Consider the following 18,414-nt stretch of genomic DNA (forward strand, 5'->3'; position numbering starts at 1 on the left):
CTCCAGGCCATTAACTCTTTTAAAATATGCATATTTTAAAAATAAGACATTAACTTTTAAAATTAAACCCAAAGGCAGTTATTAAGGCATGTGAAAAAAAATTGGCCTTTGGGAAATGCATCACAGCGTTACTTAAAAACAAACAAACAAAAAAGAAACAACTAAATGATCAAAAATAGAGGATTAATTAAATAGATTGCGCTACATGCACACAAGGAATCTTCATAGTCATTAAATATAATTATATGGACGTATTTTTGACAAGAAAATATTTTTACCATCTATTAAGTGAAAAAACAGTTTATAAAACAATTTATTCAGCATAATCTCATGTGTATTTACTGAAAGGGGATGGAGTAAAATATTGACAGTAGTAACCACAAGATGGTGGATATGTAGGTGATTTAAAATTTTTCTTTTCTTTATTTGCCTGTATCGCTTTCTTGTTATTTTCTGTTTAGCTAACTTTGAAGTTTCCCTTGTTAGATATTTTAATCTCTAAATTTTGATTTTCTTATCTCATAAATGGGAATAACCACAGTAAGTTCCCCATATGATTATTGTGGGAATTAAATGAGATAATTTATACACATCAAGCCTTCTAGCACATCATCCAACCAAAAGATAAATGAGAAAGCTTTGTAAAAGGACTGATGATAAATATTTCATACGTTTAACTATAGATATAAGACAAGAATAGAGTACATAAGGGGTTAAAAATATTACATATTCTGATACAGTAAAAAGAATGCAACTAAAAAGTGACAGAAGAGAAGAAAAAGGGAGACTGTAGAATAAGATCACTGACTGTTCTATAGGTAATAGAGGGGAATGAAATGGTTCCTTTAAACTGAGGGAGAGATTAAGCAAGTAAAGAAGGAATTAAGGATGCTATAAAAATATTAATATAAATGTAACCACTAGAACAAAAAAAGTACCTTCTAAAATACTAAATTTTTTGAAAAGCAAAGAGGACACCCCAAACTGAGAAACAAAATCAGTAAATACAACATAACACACAGTACTTTCAGTATAAGCTAGGTCAAGTGGATAAAATATAGATAATGACATAAAATATCTAAACTACATGATCAATAGCATAGATCTTTTGGAGATATATGTAATATTGTACCCTGATGAGGATATGCTTTCTTCTCAAGTGTGGATGGAAATTTCAATACAGGTAATTGTATATACTAGGGCACAAAGTAGATTCCATAAAATAGAAATATTGCAAACAACACTTACTAATCATAATGCAATTAAGTAAGATATTAAAAAAAATTCCTTTGGCTACAAACATAAATTACAGAAATACTAAAAAAAAATTGAAAACACTACATATCATAATATCGTATACATTTAAAGCAGTGATCAGAGGAAAATTCACAGCCCTAAACATGTATATCAATGAAAATGTGAAAAAATAAAAATACGTATTAAATTCCCAATTCTAAAAACCAGAAACAACAACAAAAGCAAACACAAGAAAGGAGATCATAATGATAAAAGCAGAGCAGAACATCAGAACAGAAAATCAGTAAGTCAAATTAAGAAATCAAAATCCTGATTCTTTGAAAAAAATCAACAAAATAGCAAAACGAATAGACAATCAGCTCAAGGGAAAAGGGAGAAAATGAAAATATATTAAGAAATGACAAGATGACTTAACTACTGATATAGAGGCCATTTAAAAAAATCACAAAAATGCTCTGCACACCTTTATGCAAGTAAATGTGAAAAACTAGAGGAAATATATACTAGGCAAGTATAATTTAGCAAACTGACCTCAGTGATCATAGAAAGCTTAAAAAGACCAATTTCCACAGAAGCAAGCAAGAAAAAGTTATCAAGGAACTATCCCCCAAAGAAGCACAAGCCCAGATATTTTTTGTAGGTAATTCTCCCAAACTTTTAGAAACTGGATAGCCTCAAAGCCCCATAGATTGTTTCAGATTGTAGAAAATGAAGAACACTTTCAAATGGTTTTTGTGAAGCAAGTACAATATTGATAGCTAAATGTGATAAAGATAGCACAAATAAATTACAGACAGTATCACTTGTAAATATTGATTAAAAACTTTTGAACAAAATATGCAAAAGACTCCTACACTCCATTAAGAAAATAATATATCATAACTTATTGTGGTTTATACCAGGAATGCAAGGATGGTTCAATACTAGAAAAGTTGTTAATATAATTCACCATATTAATAGCTCTAAAAAGAAAAACAATATAATTATCTCCATAGTTTTTTTTTTTTTTTATTTTAGAGACAGGGTCTCACTGTGTTGCCCCAGCTGGAGTGCAGTGGCTATTCACAGACATGATCATTGTACATTACAACCTTAAACTCTTGGCCTTAAGTGATACTACTGCCCCAGCCTTCTGAGTAGCTGAGATTCCAGGCATGTACTACTGCACCTTCCATAGATTTCAAAAAACATTTGATATAATTAAACACTTATTTCTAATAAAAAAAATCTTGAGAAAATAAGAATGAGTAGTTCCTCAACATGTGTGTGTGTGTGTGTGTGTGTGTGTGTGTGTTGTACTTAAGACTATTTGCACATTTCACTACTGAAATATCACTGGGGTTGATTATAAGGTATTGCTTCAGACACTGCTGAGAGTTTTGCCTGATAAATAGCATATTTATCATATGACCTTTCTAAGATCAAAATTCCAAGATATAATTGGTCCAAGAGTTCTGGATAATGGATAGTGGATTTCTTCTGCTGCTGCTATCAACATTACTACTAGTTCTACCATGTAACCCCCCAAATAGGGCCAGGCAGAGAAAGGGAGAATAATACATTGCAACATACTTGATAATAAAGAATTGGAGACAACAAAAATTTGCAATACAAAATAGATGGAATAAATGAAATATTTGTCATCATTTGTGATGACTCTGTAGCAACATGAAAAAAATTACTTCCACCATACTGTTAAACAGAGGAAAAAAATAGAATATAAAAATTTTAATTAGGTTAGAATTTAAAACATAGTACTATTTTTAGTAATACGAATGATATGGACTGAGGTGGCATATAGAAAAGTAAAAATGAGTGACTTGCAGAAATGGTAAAATTTTAGGTAATTATTTTCCTAATTCAATTTTCTGCATGTTATAAAACTGTTTAGGAATTAGTTAGAATGATACTGAATTCAAGTTTGTCTAAGTATCGCCAAGGACATTGTCCTTGATTTGTTCTTTACACATGATATGAATGTATCCAATTATTACATGTACCCCCAAAATATGTACATCTATTATGTATCAATAAAAATAATACATATTTTTTAGTTATATATAATTTAGCAATCTGAGAACCTTGTCCATTTGATACATAGAAGACTGATTCTATGTAAAATCATAAAAGAAGAGATTACCATGTCAAAACCTCCCTGTCTTCCTGGTCAGTCTTATACTTGCCCTCTCAGAAAAACGGGTTCGAGCACCAGGATTAGGCCCACTCCCACCTTTGTTGGACCTGGGGCAAGAATGTAAATAGAAGTCCGTATATAACACATCTAAATATTTAAAGAGATTAATTATTTCACAAACAGTTAAATATGTTTTGACAGATAATGACAGAACTTAGAAACATGGAAATTCATGGTTTTTATACGACTGATAACAAGAAAATTATTGAAGACACCTAAATTTAATTATTGCACATGTCTGGGTGATCTGTTGATGGGCTTTCAGTGCTTGGAAGAGTAACAAAATACTGACACATGTATATGTTTTACAAATTTTTATATATCAATTCCACAAAATTTATTTTTCTGGCTTGTATTTACCCCAAATCATTAATTATGGATTATAATCAAGATTTTGATTTAAATTGTGTTCTATGACAGTGATGATCTAAATGATTAAGAAATAAACTTATGTTCAATCATACAAAATGTGAAAACCTTTTATCAAAACAAAAATGAAATTGATGTAAAAATGGAAAAAACTAGCATCCAAACAAATCCTTCCCTAAAGTAGACCTCAGAATGGCAGTGCCTGTGTTGGTGGGCATCCTGATCTGCAGTGACTGGATAACATGTGCTTGCTCCTCTCAGTCTGTCAGAGGCACTGGGAGCCCAGTAATGTGGGCTGTAGACTTCCCTACTTAGTTTACATCAGCTGTCTTTGAAGTGTTTCTTACCAGCCCAAGAAAAGCATGAAATCAGTTTAGCAGAGAGAAATAAACAGATGGACAGAGTCATTTATTTTGAGGGGAACTCTGTGCTGTTTGAATTAAAGTAATGAGCACTTTAAGATGCAGTGAAGCTGTTTTTACATTTCATTTGAGTAATTCAAGATGTAAACAGAGCCTCATGGCGGATGAGCAATACCACACTTCTTCAGCTTCTGAATATTCTAATAAAGGATTGGGAAAGGAAACATCCTTCCTCTGAGAGGAGGTAATAATAATGATGGTGATGCTGTCACCAACAGCATCTTCTTTTTGAGCACTGTCACGTGCAGGCCCTATGCAAGGCACTTTTATCTACATCATCTTTAATCCTCACCACTATTCTACAAATGCCTGCTCAAAGATGAGGAAACTGAGTCTGACAAGTTAAGAAACTTATCAAGGGTACAGAGCTTGTAAGTGATGGAACTCGGATCTGAACCCACTCCCCTATGATTCTAAAACTCTTTGTCACTCTTTCTGCTACTCCACGGACTGAGGAAGGTCTGCTCTCTTCCATTCATCCACCGAAGCATGGTTGCTTTGCTTGTATTTGAATTTAATTGCTTTCTTACTGATGCTCTGTAGCTAAAGTAAGAAGCATAGCAGTGGTCTGCATTCTGGCCCAGACTCCAACAGCTATTAGTTTGGGATATTCAGCAGGTTACTTGATGTCTCTGAGTTTCACTTTCTCCATACTTAAAAGGGGGATAATGATACATTACCTACCAAGGGTAGTGAATGAAAAGGCATTTTTGGGGGGTAGGCTGGTTGCGAGGACAAAAGTATAGCAACGATGTAACAAGCTATTCACATAGTAGTAATTATAGCATAGCATAGTTTAGAATAGTACAATATAGTATACCATAGAATAGAATACAGTAGTACAGTTTTTCATTGAATAGACTAACATAGTATAGTATAGTACAGTATAGTATAGTATAGTATAAATAATAACAAGGTGACCTGTGTGCAATGCTTTTTGATTGTTAACATTAAATTGCTGGGAAGGAAGTTGTTTTAAAATGTATATTTTAAAAAACAGATTCATATATCAAATAACAATTGTCATTCAATCTCTAAGAATTTGTATACATAATAGGCATCAGACTCTATAGTAAGAACAGGATCAGAAAGCAAGAGGAGAGGAGATATGAGAAAGTATCATATTCTCTAAAAACCAGTTCTAAAGATCTCCTTGCTGTAAGTAACTGTATCCTTGGACTACCATCACAGCATTTTGGGTGCTAGCTATCACCCCTGCTACATAGGCCTAAAAGTTCAACCTTCAGAACCTTGACTGGTGCCATGATACAACTCCATGAGGTTATATCACTGGGCTGCTGATTGCCTTATTCACCTCTGTGTCCCTGGTACCTGAGGGCAAAGCAGTCACTCAATAAATGTTTGCTAAATGAATTGAATGCATAATAAAATGCTCTGCATCCATCAAACAGGCTACCAAAGTGCATTTCTTGACATGAGAATATATTTATTATTTATAATTGAACAATTATTAAACAAAATGTAATACTACCTTTTTTTGGTAAGAGAATTATGCTTAAGTACAGGGAAACACACATACCCATATATTATCTATAGTAAAATACCTAAGAAGAGAGACAAAATATTGCCAGTGATTATCTCTGGATGGTGAGATTTTAGATGTCTTTACATTTTATTTCATTATCCTCATTTTCTTATTTTAGACAATAAACATGTCTGACTTCTAATAAAATGTATGGTATTAGAAGGAAAAAACCTCTTCTTTCCCTTATCAATGTCATACATTTCAATAGCCTCGGATGCCTGGCAATGGGAGAGTCTGCACTATTACAAACTGGTGAAGTGTTGCTGCTGCTGTCCCCAGTATTCAGTAATGAGGGGAAAGAGGGCAACTCTGTTCAGTAGCAAGAAAATGGTACTCAACCTTTGAGTCTGTTAGTTGGATTTTCAAATCTGCATAGGAGTGTGTATAGGGGATTCATAGTTTTAGATTCTTGCTCAGGGTGAGGCTCCAATAAAGAATAACTGGGTTTCAAGACTCAAATTTGCTTGGCTCCCCAGTTACCATTGCCTTAATAAGAGAATCCAGTTAGCAGACTAGTATGGAGAACAGAATGCAGATTAGGTTTAAGGCTAACTGGTTATGTGAATTTGAGCATGGTTTTTAACTTCTCTGAGCCTGTTTCTTCACTGGCATAATGAGGGGATTGGAGTATGTGATCAAATATTTTCTGGGAATATATATTTTGGGATTCTCTTTCCACCATGATATCCCGTTGGGGCCTGACTGCTTAAAACAAGAAAGTCAAAAGTGATTGTTTTTGAGGACATGTGACTGTTTTCACCCAAAGTCATTAGCTTTCTAGGATCAGAAAGTTGCTCCTGCCTTGGGAACAGGCTTCTATACCTCTAGCCTGGGCTCAGCCAGAGGCCCAGCACCTTCACATGAAAATTCATGATATGAAAAGATGCTCAATATAAACTGTCATAAAGGAAAAGAAAAATACAAAGGAAATGGTAACAGAGATCCACTCTGGGAGGTGGGATGATAAAGATACCCACAGCAAGGGGCTGTTGAAAGTTGATTTCTTAAGACTCAAAGACCTCTACTCTGTTAATAGCTGCTAATGTAGACCTCAGGGACAGTGGGGCAAAATGGGCATTATGCAACTTCTCCAAATACTTTGTGTGTATGTGTGAGTACTAAATAAGCTAACACATATAAAGCGCTTAGCATGGGGGCAGGTAGCTAAAAGGTACCAGCTAATGGTGGCTATGATTATTGTAACTTGTAAATGTGGTCTGCACTCTTCTTTCTTCCCTCATCACTTTGACCATTTCATTTCTGCTTCCTGTGTTGCTGTGCAGACTTTCAAGTTTTCCCCTATTATTTTCCTATATCAAATACCTTACCTTCATCTTTGTATGTAGTTTTTGTTCCAGAGGTAGCATTATACTTGCAGGCCAGTGGGATCTAACTGGTTAACCTGGAGCAGAAAGTATACAGTGTCAATATTTAGAGTGGCACTATTTGACTGACGGTGGTTTTCCCTTCTCAGAGTAATTACTCTTTGTTTGGATTCTCGGTTTTCATAAAAGAAACTTGGCTTGCTAGCTATTACATATACCAAATGAAGCCTAAGCTTGTGTAAATGTTGAATAATGAATTAAAATAAAATTGCTGCTAGTGACAGGCTTTCCATGACTCAGTGTGGTTTTGGAGGCAAAAAGTCCCCTATGTCAGCTTCCATGAAGGAGAACATTAGAGTGGCCACATAGTACAACCTCATCGCAGTTCCATTTGGCTGAATGATACAGACAGCTTTAGAGATAAGCAGGGGCTTTTGAGTCCTCCCTTCCTGAAAACACAAGCGGTCCAAATGTTGACTTGGGTACCAGTAACTTTCATGAAGACAGAGGCCTTGGAGTTATACTCCACCCTGTGAAGCTTAACTGCTGAATGTTGAAAGCACATTTGGAAATGATTACATCTTTCAGGACACAATCAAAGACTCTTTAGTATTTAGCAAAGAAGCAATCAAACATACATTTGTGGAGGGATTGGTGAAAGCCACTTTGGCCAATATCCATCAGGAGACATTTTAAGACCCAATATCCTTAAATTTAGTTCTATTCTGTAAGACCCACCGAATCTCCATTGCGGATCACTGAGGAAGAAAAAGTAAGTGCCACATGATGTTAATCTAAGTGAATGTGATTTTAGTCCTCAGGCAAGTAAAGAGAAAGGTAGGAGATGAACCTTTAGAAGAAAAGTCATATGGAGAGGTGGGGCAATTTATTTTGGGCATGGTAGAGTATGTACTTATTCTAGTTGAAATTAAGAGAGAGTTTGATGCTAATATGTAGACAAATATTCCTTGATTGGATTAATTAGTTTTTTTTAAAGAACAAAGATCTTTGCTGAAAAGATTAACATGTTTCTTTTTGACCCCAGACCTACCCCTGTTTCCAAAGCCTCAAGGTCCTTCAACCTCTGCCAAAGCCGTTTTCTACCATCAACCAAAGCAGCCGAATCAGGATCTGAGCTAATTCAGCTCAGTTCAACTTGGCAAATATTTACTGTGCATATTTTACTCTGCTAGAAACAGGGGAGACACAGGTGAAGATGTAGTCCTTACTCCCAAGTAGCTCACAGTCCAACAGGAAAAAGACCTGTCATCAACAATGAGCTTATCTCTGTGAAGTTACTGAAAAGTTAGAAGTAGCCCCAGGTTACCACAGTTACATAAACAAGGACCTGTGAGGCAGTGCCTGCCCTGGAATTTCTGGTTAAAAGAGGTTCAGGGACAGCAATCTAATTGTATGTGCTGGGAATGGGGCAGGATGGGTGGGTAGCAGGTAGGGTTGCCAGACTTAGCAAATAAAACTACAGAACACCAAGGTAAATTTGCAGTTCAGATAAACAACAGATAGATTTTTAGCATAAGTATATCCCATGCAATAGTCTAAGTTGTTTTGTTTTTTTTTTTTTCTGAAACTCAAATTTAACTGGGAATCTTGTATTTTATATGGTGGGCCTAGGAGTTGCCTTGCAGTTTTAGCTTAGCATTTTTACTGAAGACTGAGACAGTGTCGAGGTTAGGAAAGTCTTCCTGGAGGGAAGAACCCAGGGGCTGGGTTTTGAAGACTGAAAATGAGAACCTAGGCCCTTTGAATCAAAGTGTGATCTACAGACAAGCAACACCAGCATCACCTGAGAGCTTGCTGGAAACGCAGACTCTCAGGCACCACCCCAGACCTACAGACCCAGAATCCGCATTTTAACAAGATGTCCAGATGATTCATATGCACATTAGTGTTTGAGACGCCCTGGTCTAGGTGAACAAGAACAAGGAGCAAATAAAAGAAATGGCATGCCCATATGTACACCTACCCAAAACAGCACAGTCGTCTCGTGAAAAATCAATCACTTATCCTCTATCACACACAGCACAGCCAGCAATATCTTGCACTTTGTTATTATTATTTCTTGCATAGCTATTCTTCTTCTTTCCATTATAGGAAGCAAGAAGGCCAATATTACTCTTATTTAGCAAGAGTTATATCCTGGTGAATGGTCAGAAATTTAAAGACATAAAACTTAGTTACAACCTACTAGGTTATTTTCATTCATGTTCAATTAAGGGTTTAGTGTACAGTGGGCTACACTTTCCGTGTATGTAATTCTGACATGCATTAGTGATTCCTCCACATTTTTATGGTTCCTCATGTGCATAATTCTACCATGCATTAATGCTTCCTCTACATTCTACAAATGGGGAAATGAATGCCTTGAGGGTTGAGTGACTTGTAAGTTTCAAACGCAGAATTCTAACCCACAAATGTCTGACCCAAACTCTACATTTTTTGCCCATTGCTTTTAAGAGGTGACCGTGAACAAAGTGAGAAATGTTTAACATTCTAAAAATCTTTTAGAAAATTCAGGTTAAACAAACATTGCTACAGACTTCTAGACATTTTAGGCAGCATTTTTTTTGTTTTGTTTTGGTTTTATGGGGGGGGCAGCATTAACTTGCTAATTGCCTCAATTGTACATTCTTGCATGTATATAAAATCGTGGGCCTTGTTATTGGCCTACCATTTTCTCTTCTCTTCATTTATCTAATCTCAAGGCTCACCTGATATTGTTTCTCTTTGTTGTTCCTTAAAATGGTTTCCCACAGTGCCTTAACTCACAGGGATCCCATTCCTGGCCCTTCTTCCAATTCTTTGTTCTTATTGATTCTGCTTGTGGTTCTCAATTTTCCCCCGAGAAGTGGGCTCTTAAACAAACAAACAAAAAACTGAAATAATGAATAAGCCAAATTTGAAAAGAGAAGTAGAGCTCTGGAATGCCCTATCTACCCCAGACTCACCTCTTCCCTCCTCCAGTGTTCCCCATGTACCTCCCAAAGATCCCTTAGGCACGTGGAGAACATTGGGAGGAGATTGATGTGTGCCACTTGTATTGCCGTCTCAATTTGTTCTTGTACCTGTGTCTATTTTCCTAAATAAATGAAAGCACCTTGAGGGTGGAGAATATTGATTATCATGGCTGCCACCTCATCCAAATCCCAAAATGGGGCTCTGGTACTTCTGCGCATAAGAGGGCAGAATATTTGAAGGCTAACCCTGAAAAACCTAGAAATATGGTCATTTTCTACTTTCGTGTCTCTCCTCATGATTCCTAGCACAGTGCGTTCCACGTAAAATATGTTTAATCAATTCCGTACATGCTGATTAATTGACTGCTCTTGGAGTTAAGTGGATCATTTTAATTGTGTTGGCTGAAATATATTTATTTAAATTGTATAAATTGACTGCACTCTTTATGAGAGCGTGTTAGTGAATAGTGTTCTCAAAATTTAGAAATAGTGGAAATAAGAACAACGTACATCCGGACAGCAAATAGCTAAATAGCTACCATCTGATTTACAGGTTGTCATGCTTCTTCAGAAATAAAAATATGTAGTCAGATAAAATGTATTATAAAGAGCTAAACTCTAGGAGGAACTTTTTGTTTGGATATTCTCCTTCCTTAAGCATTCAAAAGTTTCTTCTACTACCTTGAGGATTAAATCCATAAAGCAGGTAATCATTTAAATTAAAACATTGCTGAAAATTCAGATGGGCATATGGAATGGTTTCCTAGTTGCAAATGGAATCTCTGTCACATAAAAAATTGTGGCTTCTTCAAAGTCTAAGTGAATGACTAGAACGCTCATTCCATCATTCGTCTATTCATTCATTCACCAAATATCTATTGAGCAACTTATACATGCCAGGCACTCTGTTAATACAAGTGGTTATACACTAAAACACTGTATGCACTCCTCCAAAACCTCATGTTCTGCAAAATCATGCACTTAAAAAATAACAGGACTTGGAAGAAAAATAAAGTTGGAACAGACCACTCAAAACCTAGGCTGTTTTGTAACCAGAGCACTAACATGAGTAACAAAAAACAATAACAGTTCTAAAAGTTTTAACATAGTTAAAAAGACATGTTAAATTTCTAAATAATAAATACTGTGGTAAATATTTACCAACTACTGTAAATATTTATTAAATAAAGAGTTGTTAAAAGGTGATTGGTTGCTTGGTAGAAGTGGGTGTGAGGTGTAAGGGAGGGTGGAGGCCAGAGGTCACTGAGATATGGAAGCGGGGCCATGGACGGGGAGGACCGTGTTCCAGCACTTCCAAGACAGCGTGGAGATGCAGTCAAGAGGAAGAGTGAGGTGTATCAGCTCAGATTTCCCTCAAATCAACCTTAAGAGCAGGATTTTGGTGCAAGTAGTTTATTGGGAGGTGATCTAGAGGAAGCACAGTAAGAGAGTGGAATAATGAGCAGGCCAGGGAGGAAAGTCTCTTCATTTTATGACATGACATCAGTGAACAGATTACTACTGTGGGCAACTGGGACTCAGCCCAAGTGGGACGTGTCTGGCTGCAGATCACCACTGGGTCATTAATTCCTTAGCAGTTCTTGCCCTATGTACAGCCCAGGCAATCTCTCTTGGCTGTCAAGGAAACATACTCAGAGAGATGCAGATAGTGACTTGCAGGTCCTAGAACCTTCTGCAAGTGACCTTGGAGAAGTATGTAGGCTGGGAGGATCCAGGAGGGAAACTTAGAAGGTCTGCTAGTGGGCAAATGAGGATGGATACAGTGAGGCAAATGGGCACTGGGTTCAGTATTGTATTCATTAGTGGCTTGCTGGGATCAGCTTTGTTTGATTGCATCAGTTACTGTTTGGTGGAACAAAACTGTGGAGTGTTAGCACATATTACCTAGGAATCAGGGAAACTTCCAAGTTATGCTTATATCATATCCCTATTTATGAATTGTGTATGGGAATATCATCTTTTTTTCTCTTTTTCGTTTTCTTTTAGAGACAGGGTTTCATTCTGTCACCCAGACTAAAGTGCAGTGGCACACTCACAGCTCACTGCAGTCTTGAAATCTTAGGCTCAAGCAATCCTCCTGCTTTAGCCTCCAGAGAAGCTGGAACTACAGGCATGCACCACCATGCCCATCCATTTTTAAAAAAATTATTTGTAGAGACAAGGTCTCACTCCATTGCCCAGGTGGGTCTTGAACTTCTGGCCTCAAGCGATCCTTCTTACTTGGCCTCCCAAAGTGCTAGGATTATAGATGCGAGCCACCATGCCCAGCAGGGATACTACTGTTGAATAAACTACTGAACTGCCCCTGATTGCCAAGAAACTTCCAGGCTAGTGGGAGAAACAGGAGTTTAGATTTCAGTGAGGCGCTATGGGAGAATATGTTACAAAATTCAACACATCCCCAAAGGTAGTTCCCCCCTCCAGTCCTGGGGCATCACGGAAGAGACACTGAAATTCTGAAGGATGAGCAACAGGTAGGTAGGTAGGCGAGAGGAGAAGCCTAGGGAAATAAACATGTAAGAATACAGGGTGAACTTCTGATGATGAAGTTATTGCCCACTCCCTACAAATCAGCAAAGACCCCTGGATTCCAAGAGTTTAGTGTAAGAAAAGGGGGAACAGGAGGACTCAAATTTGGGTCCTCGAAGAAAAAATTTAAACCCTAAGGTAGATGCTCAAATTGATCCCTGCCTCATGCAGAGCCTGGCTGGCTGCAAGGATTGGATAAATAATAAATACCAGCCCCTTCTGTCTCTAGGATCAGTGTCCTGCCTTGACCTTGCTTATCAGATCAGGTAGGAAACCGAGGGCCTCCTTACCACATGTGGTCATTACATTTCCCATGGCATTTTTCACAAGAGGCTCGGGCTGCTTCCCTGGCTGTTCTCCAGGTAGGTAATTATCTTGCCTCCTGTTCTAACTCCCTTGTGGTTTCAGTTGTAGGAGAGAGCCTTCTTCATTCCCACGTGATTGGCTGCTGGTACTGAAAGGCTTCATTCCGGAAATCTGTTACCTTCTGCCCTGGAGCTTGGCTGGCATTCAGGGGTGGGAGAGGATGTTTGAGGACAACTTGGCTGGGTCTATCCTTACTAAGAGAAGTAGAGAATTGGGACTAATTTCCTAATACATTGAGCACCAAATGTAATTATTTATCGTATGACCTCATTTTCAAAAAATATGAAAACCTGGAGTGTTCAGGGAAATGAAAAAGTTTCTTATTCAAGATTACCAACATAAAAAGCGTATTCTTTAGCTTCACCATAAGGTATGCTGTTTTGGCAAAGTGGTGGGTAATCACGATGGTCAAATTTGCTGAAGATGACACACCTGAGGACAGAATATCTGCACTAAGACTCTACCAGAAAATCTGTCTATCTGAATCTATCTATCTATCTATCTATCTATCTATCTATCTATCTATCTACCTACCTACCTACCTACCTACCTACCTGTCTATCATAATCATTTCCTTCCTTCTTCATGCATTATTAGTGAATAGCTGTCAGCACGCAAACCTTGGTGATGATGTTCCAGGCAGTTTCACCAGGCAACCAGTAGTTTCTGAGTTGGTTTTGCAGTTGCACGGCCCTGGCACAGGAGATATACACAATGACAGTCCCTCCCCTCCTCCCTCAGTTCACTTCCAAGCTGTAACGCAGCTTAAGAGGACCAGTCCTTAAAACAGGCCTGACTTTAAATTCTGGCACCACTACTGCTGCATTCCTAAGCAAGTTAAACTTGAGAACCCACAGATTCTTCATCTATAAAATGGGGGTAATAATATTGGTACCTAACTATTATTAATTTAATAGAATAATAGATTCCATGAGATATTGAAATCAAAGTGCACAGTGTCTGATGCCTAACAGGTTCAATATGGTTCAATACGTGTTTGTAATCATTAATAAAACACCAAAAACAGATACAAAACATGACTGCACTGCTAAGGGAAGAAACGCCCAGTCCTCCTGTTCTGTTCTCCCCAGCAGCTCAGAGAAGAGCTGGTGCTTGGTAGAAATATAAGATGGTTGTTAAGAATATTGGCTTTGTGGTCAGCCAAACCTGGTTAGAATCTCAAGTTTGTTACTTATCGGCTCTGTGATACCAGGTAAGTTAAATGACCTCTCCAAGCCTTGTTTCCTCATGGTAAAAATAGGATAGTTGTAGGATAAAATGCAGTCGCTATAGGATCACATAGAACTTGCCACATAGAAAGCACCAAACAAATAATAGTCATTACTATTAGAGACAATGAAGAGGAAGCATTTGATGATTTGACCATAGGAGCCACTCAAAATGCAGCTATTTTTTAATCTTTATCAATCACTTGAAAATGTCTGTTATTCAATATTTATCAAAGGCCCAGTTGAAAGATACTGTCCATGGAGGTCTCATGAAGGGTAATAGTCCCTCCCTCTCAGCCATGGAACAAGCCAGTTCATCTTAATGCAGAAGTAGGCTTTTACTGACTTTATCTTTGGCCCTCCGCTCCTGGTGAGCATTGGAGCTCACCCAAGTTATCACATGCATGAAAATCACTGTAGTTTTTTCTTTCTTTCTTTCCTTTTTTTTTTTTTTTTTTTGAGACGGAGTTTCACTCTTGTTGCCCAGGCTGCTGCTGGAGTGCAATGGCACAATCTCGGCTCACTGCAACCCCCACCTCTCAGGTTCAAAAGATTCTCCTGCCTCAGCCTACTGAGTAGCTGGGATTACAGGTGCATGCCACCACGCCCGGATAATTTTTTTATTTTTAGTAGAGATGGGGTTTCACCATGTTGGACCAGGCTGGTCTTAAACTCCTGACCTCAGGTGACCCACCTACCTCGGCCTCCCAAAATGTTGAGATTACAGGCCTGAGCCACCGCGCCCGGCTTACCATTGGGTTTAAGCAGGGAAATTGTTGAAATCAAGACCACTCCTTCAAACAGTATTACTGTTTGAGGACCTGCAGACAGAAAGTCCCTCAGACTTCAGTTCCTTGAAAACCCAGACCACTTCAAGTTCAACTTGTAATGTAAAAACTTTTAATTTTGAAATAATTATAGATTCACAGTAAGTTGCAAAGATTGAACAGAGAGGTCCCATGTACCTGTCACCCTTTCCCCCAGTGGTTATACCTTAGATAACTATAGCACAATATCAGAACCAGAAAATTTAAATTATCTTTAGGGGCTTTAATGAAATGTATAGCATACCTAACTGATATTAACCCTGAGTTTTTTTTTACTATCTTCTCTTCATTTTTCTCTTTATTTTGTTTTCTCTTTCCGTTTATTTTATTATATTTTTACATCAAATCCTTTTAGGAACAAGATTGGGAATAAATTAATAAATTTAATGAAATATCCTTGTATACTAACACTATGCTTTATAGAGTTTGGAATATTGTTCAAGTTAGGTGAATCCATAACCAGAAAGAAGTATAAATTCATAATGTCTTTTCTCTGTACTGTAGACTCTTACCAGAGCATTTCAGCATAAAGACATTGGGTAGCCCAAGGACAGTTACTTAATTGACTAAAACTTGGTTTTTTTAATGATCAAGTTAGAATACTACTATGACTGTACTATAATAATAATAGGTAACAGCTTTTGAACATCTATCACCTGCCAGACACTATGCAGAGCAATTCACATGCATATTTAATTCAATCTGTTACAATTCAATCCTATCATTAAATACTTTCCAGGAATATTTAAGTTACAGATGAGGAGACTGAGGCTCAGAGAGGCTATGTGCCCAGAACTTACACAGTTAATAGACGACAGGTTGGCCAGGAGACCTCTACTATGGCACTTGGAACCATATTCACATTTATATCGGTGATTTAGTTTAAATGACATCATCTGTCATAATTAACTTCAGCAAAATGACATTATCTGTGACATGCCGTGAACTTGATTTTGGTTATGAGGATTTATTTAATCTATAACTTTTATATGAAATAAAACTGCTAAGGATCTGTACTTTATTTTATGTTTGTATATTTTAGGTATCATTCTGAAAATAGTTGGAGTCAATATTAGGGAGAATTTTTTTTCCACTGGCAAGGTTGATACGTTTCTCAGATTTGGGAAATATTGATACAGGGAAGTTTCATCTTTTATCTGTTTTATCTGTTAAATCTTAAGTCTACAAGATTTATAAACACTGAGAGGAAAAAGAGATCCCATTGGGATGGGCTAGAAAAAGTGGGATTTGAACTAGCTTTGAAAGAAGTATGAAATTCAGAATGACATCCAGCTGCAACACCCACCACCCAGGTAATTTTTGGTAGGTTTGTCTGACGTGGATGGCTAGAAGGGTATTCTTCTTTCCTCAAGATTCCAAGTGGAGCCCTTCAAAAGCTGAGAACTTGGTTAAAAGAGGACAGCTTTCCAAATAAAGGGGGATCTGTCTTCAGTCAGAAAACAAGTTTCAGATAAGTGGAGATGAGAGAGAAACCCCTCTTGCTAGAAGAGTCCCAGGCATGCAAGGGGAAATGAGTAGAACACATCGAGGTCCTATATAAACCAGGCTGATGGAGCCAGGGACCACAGTGAAAGTTAATTAAGATGAATTAGAATCAGAACCAAAACCAGAACCACACAGTGGAAGGCTCTGAACATGGAATAAGGAGTAAAAAGCTAAACAGTGGGGAGCCATTGTATATCTTTGAGTAGGAGATTGGTATGAAATACAAATGCAGAAAATGACTAGAAGAAGGGAAAGCTTGCTGGACTAAAAAGAATATGGGTTGTATTCACCAGAGTGGGGCTTAAACAAGTGGAATAAGGCATGTGGGAACAACCCTCCTTCACTCCCAGGGAATGGGGACTCTGACATCAAGGAGTACTGAAGGGCACTAGTGAACTCAGACCGGTTATGGCTAGAGTCTCAACTTCCCTGACGGCTTCCTATATTTTGGTTAGATCTACACACATAATGGAGAAACCTTAATATTTTTCCCTTGTCCTGCTGGCAAAGCTTGTGACTACGCTATCCCACTGGGACCAAAAACCACATTGAGATTCCACAAGTACATTTTTTACAATACTGGGCAATAGCACATTCAGAAAGACTCTTCCCAGGGTAGCTACTGCAATCAACGTTCTCACTTTGGATTTCTATAGTAAAGAACTTGTCTGAAGGTTTCATGCAGAGAATTCAATTTATATCATCCAAATAGGTGAAACATGAAGTGTACCTCCCTAGCTCCTGGAGTTGGTAGCAGTCCCCATGTTTACCTTCACTATTTTCTGGTTTCTGGGAGCAAATGAATTGAAATTCATGTTACAATTAAAAACCATTAACAAACATCAGGAATAAGAAGCAATTAGTTAATGTATTATTTAAGGCTTTACTACACTTCAGCTATCAAGGGCAATCATTCATTTGCAGTAAAATTCATTTTACCCATTGTTAAATGCTTAAGTGTCTACTGATAACTGAAAATATGTTTGGATTTGCTTGAATCCTACTCTAGGGAACAATACCTTGACAATATTTCCTGATCAAATACCTAAAATTATGGCATGGGGTCTAAAGCTAAATATATTAACTTTCCAACCCCCCTAAATGCTAGTCTATATATTTTGCTATAGATTCTTTATGTTAATCCATCCATAATTTTTAAATATCTGTTCTGTTCAGGGCACTATGTTCAAAGCTACAGGGTAGTTGAAATGTAGTTATTATCCTCCATGAGCTTCACTTCTTCTCAATGGATGTAGTTAACTAGACATTAATAATGACAACAATATGGCTAGACATTTATTCCAGCACCATTTATTGAATAGGGAATCCTTTCCCCATTATTTGTTTTTGTGAGGGTTGTCAAAGATCAGAGTGTTGTAGGTGTGCAGCTTTATTTCTGGATTCTCTATTCTGTTCTATTGGCCTATGTGTCTCTTTTTGTACCAGTACCATGCTGTTTTGGTTACTGTAGCCCTGTAGTATAGTTTGAAGTCAAGTAGTGTGATTTCTCCAGCTTTGTTCTTTTTGCTTAGTATTACTTTGGCTATTTGGACTATTTCTTGGTTCCATATGAATTTTTAAAAAGTTTTATCTAGTTCTGTGAAGAATATCAGTGGTAGTTTAATAGGAATAGCATTGAATCTATAAATTGCTTTGGGCAATATAGCCATTTTAATGATATCGATTCCTCCTATCCATGAGCATGGAATGTTTTTCTAATTGTTTGTGTCATCTTTGATTTCTTTGAGCAGTGGTTTGTAGTTCTCCTTGTAGAAATCTTTCACCTCCCTAGTTAGCTGTATTCCTAGGTATTTTATTCTTTTTGTGGCAGTTGTGAATGGGAGTTCA

The sequence above is a fragment of the Pan troglodytes genome, chromosome 16 (assembly GCF_028858775.2).
Source record: "Pan troglodytes isolate AG18354 chromosome 16, NHGRI_mPanTro3-v2.0_pri, whole genome shotgun sequence".
In the NCBI taxonomy this organism is placed as follows: domain Eukaryota; kingdom Metazoa; phylum Chordata; class Mammalia; order Primates; family Hominidae; genus Pan; species Pan troglodytes.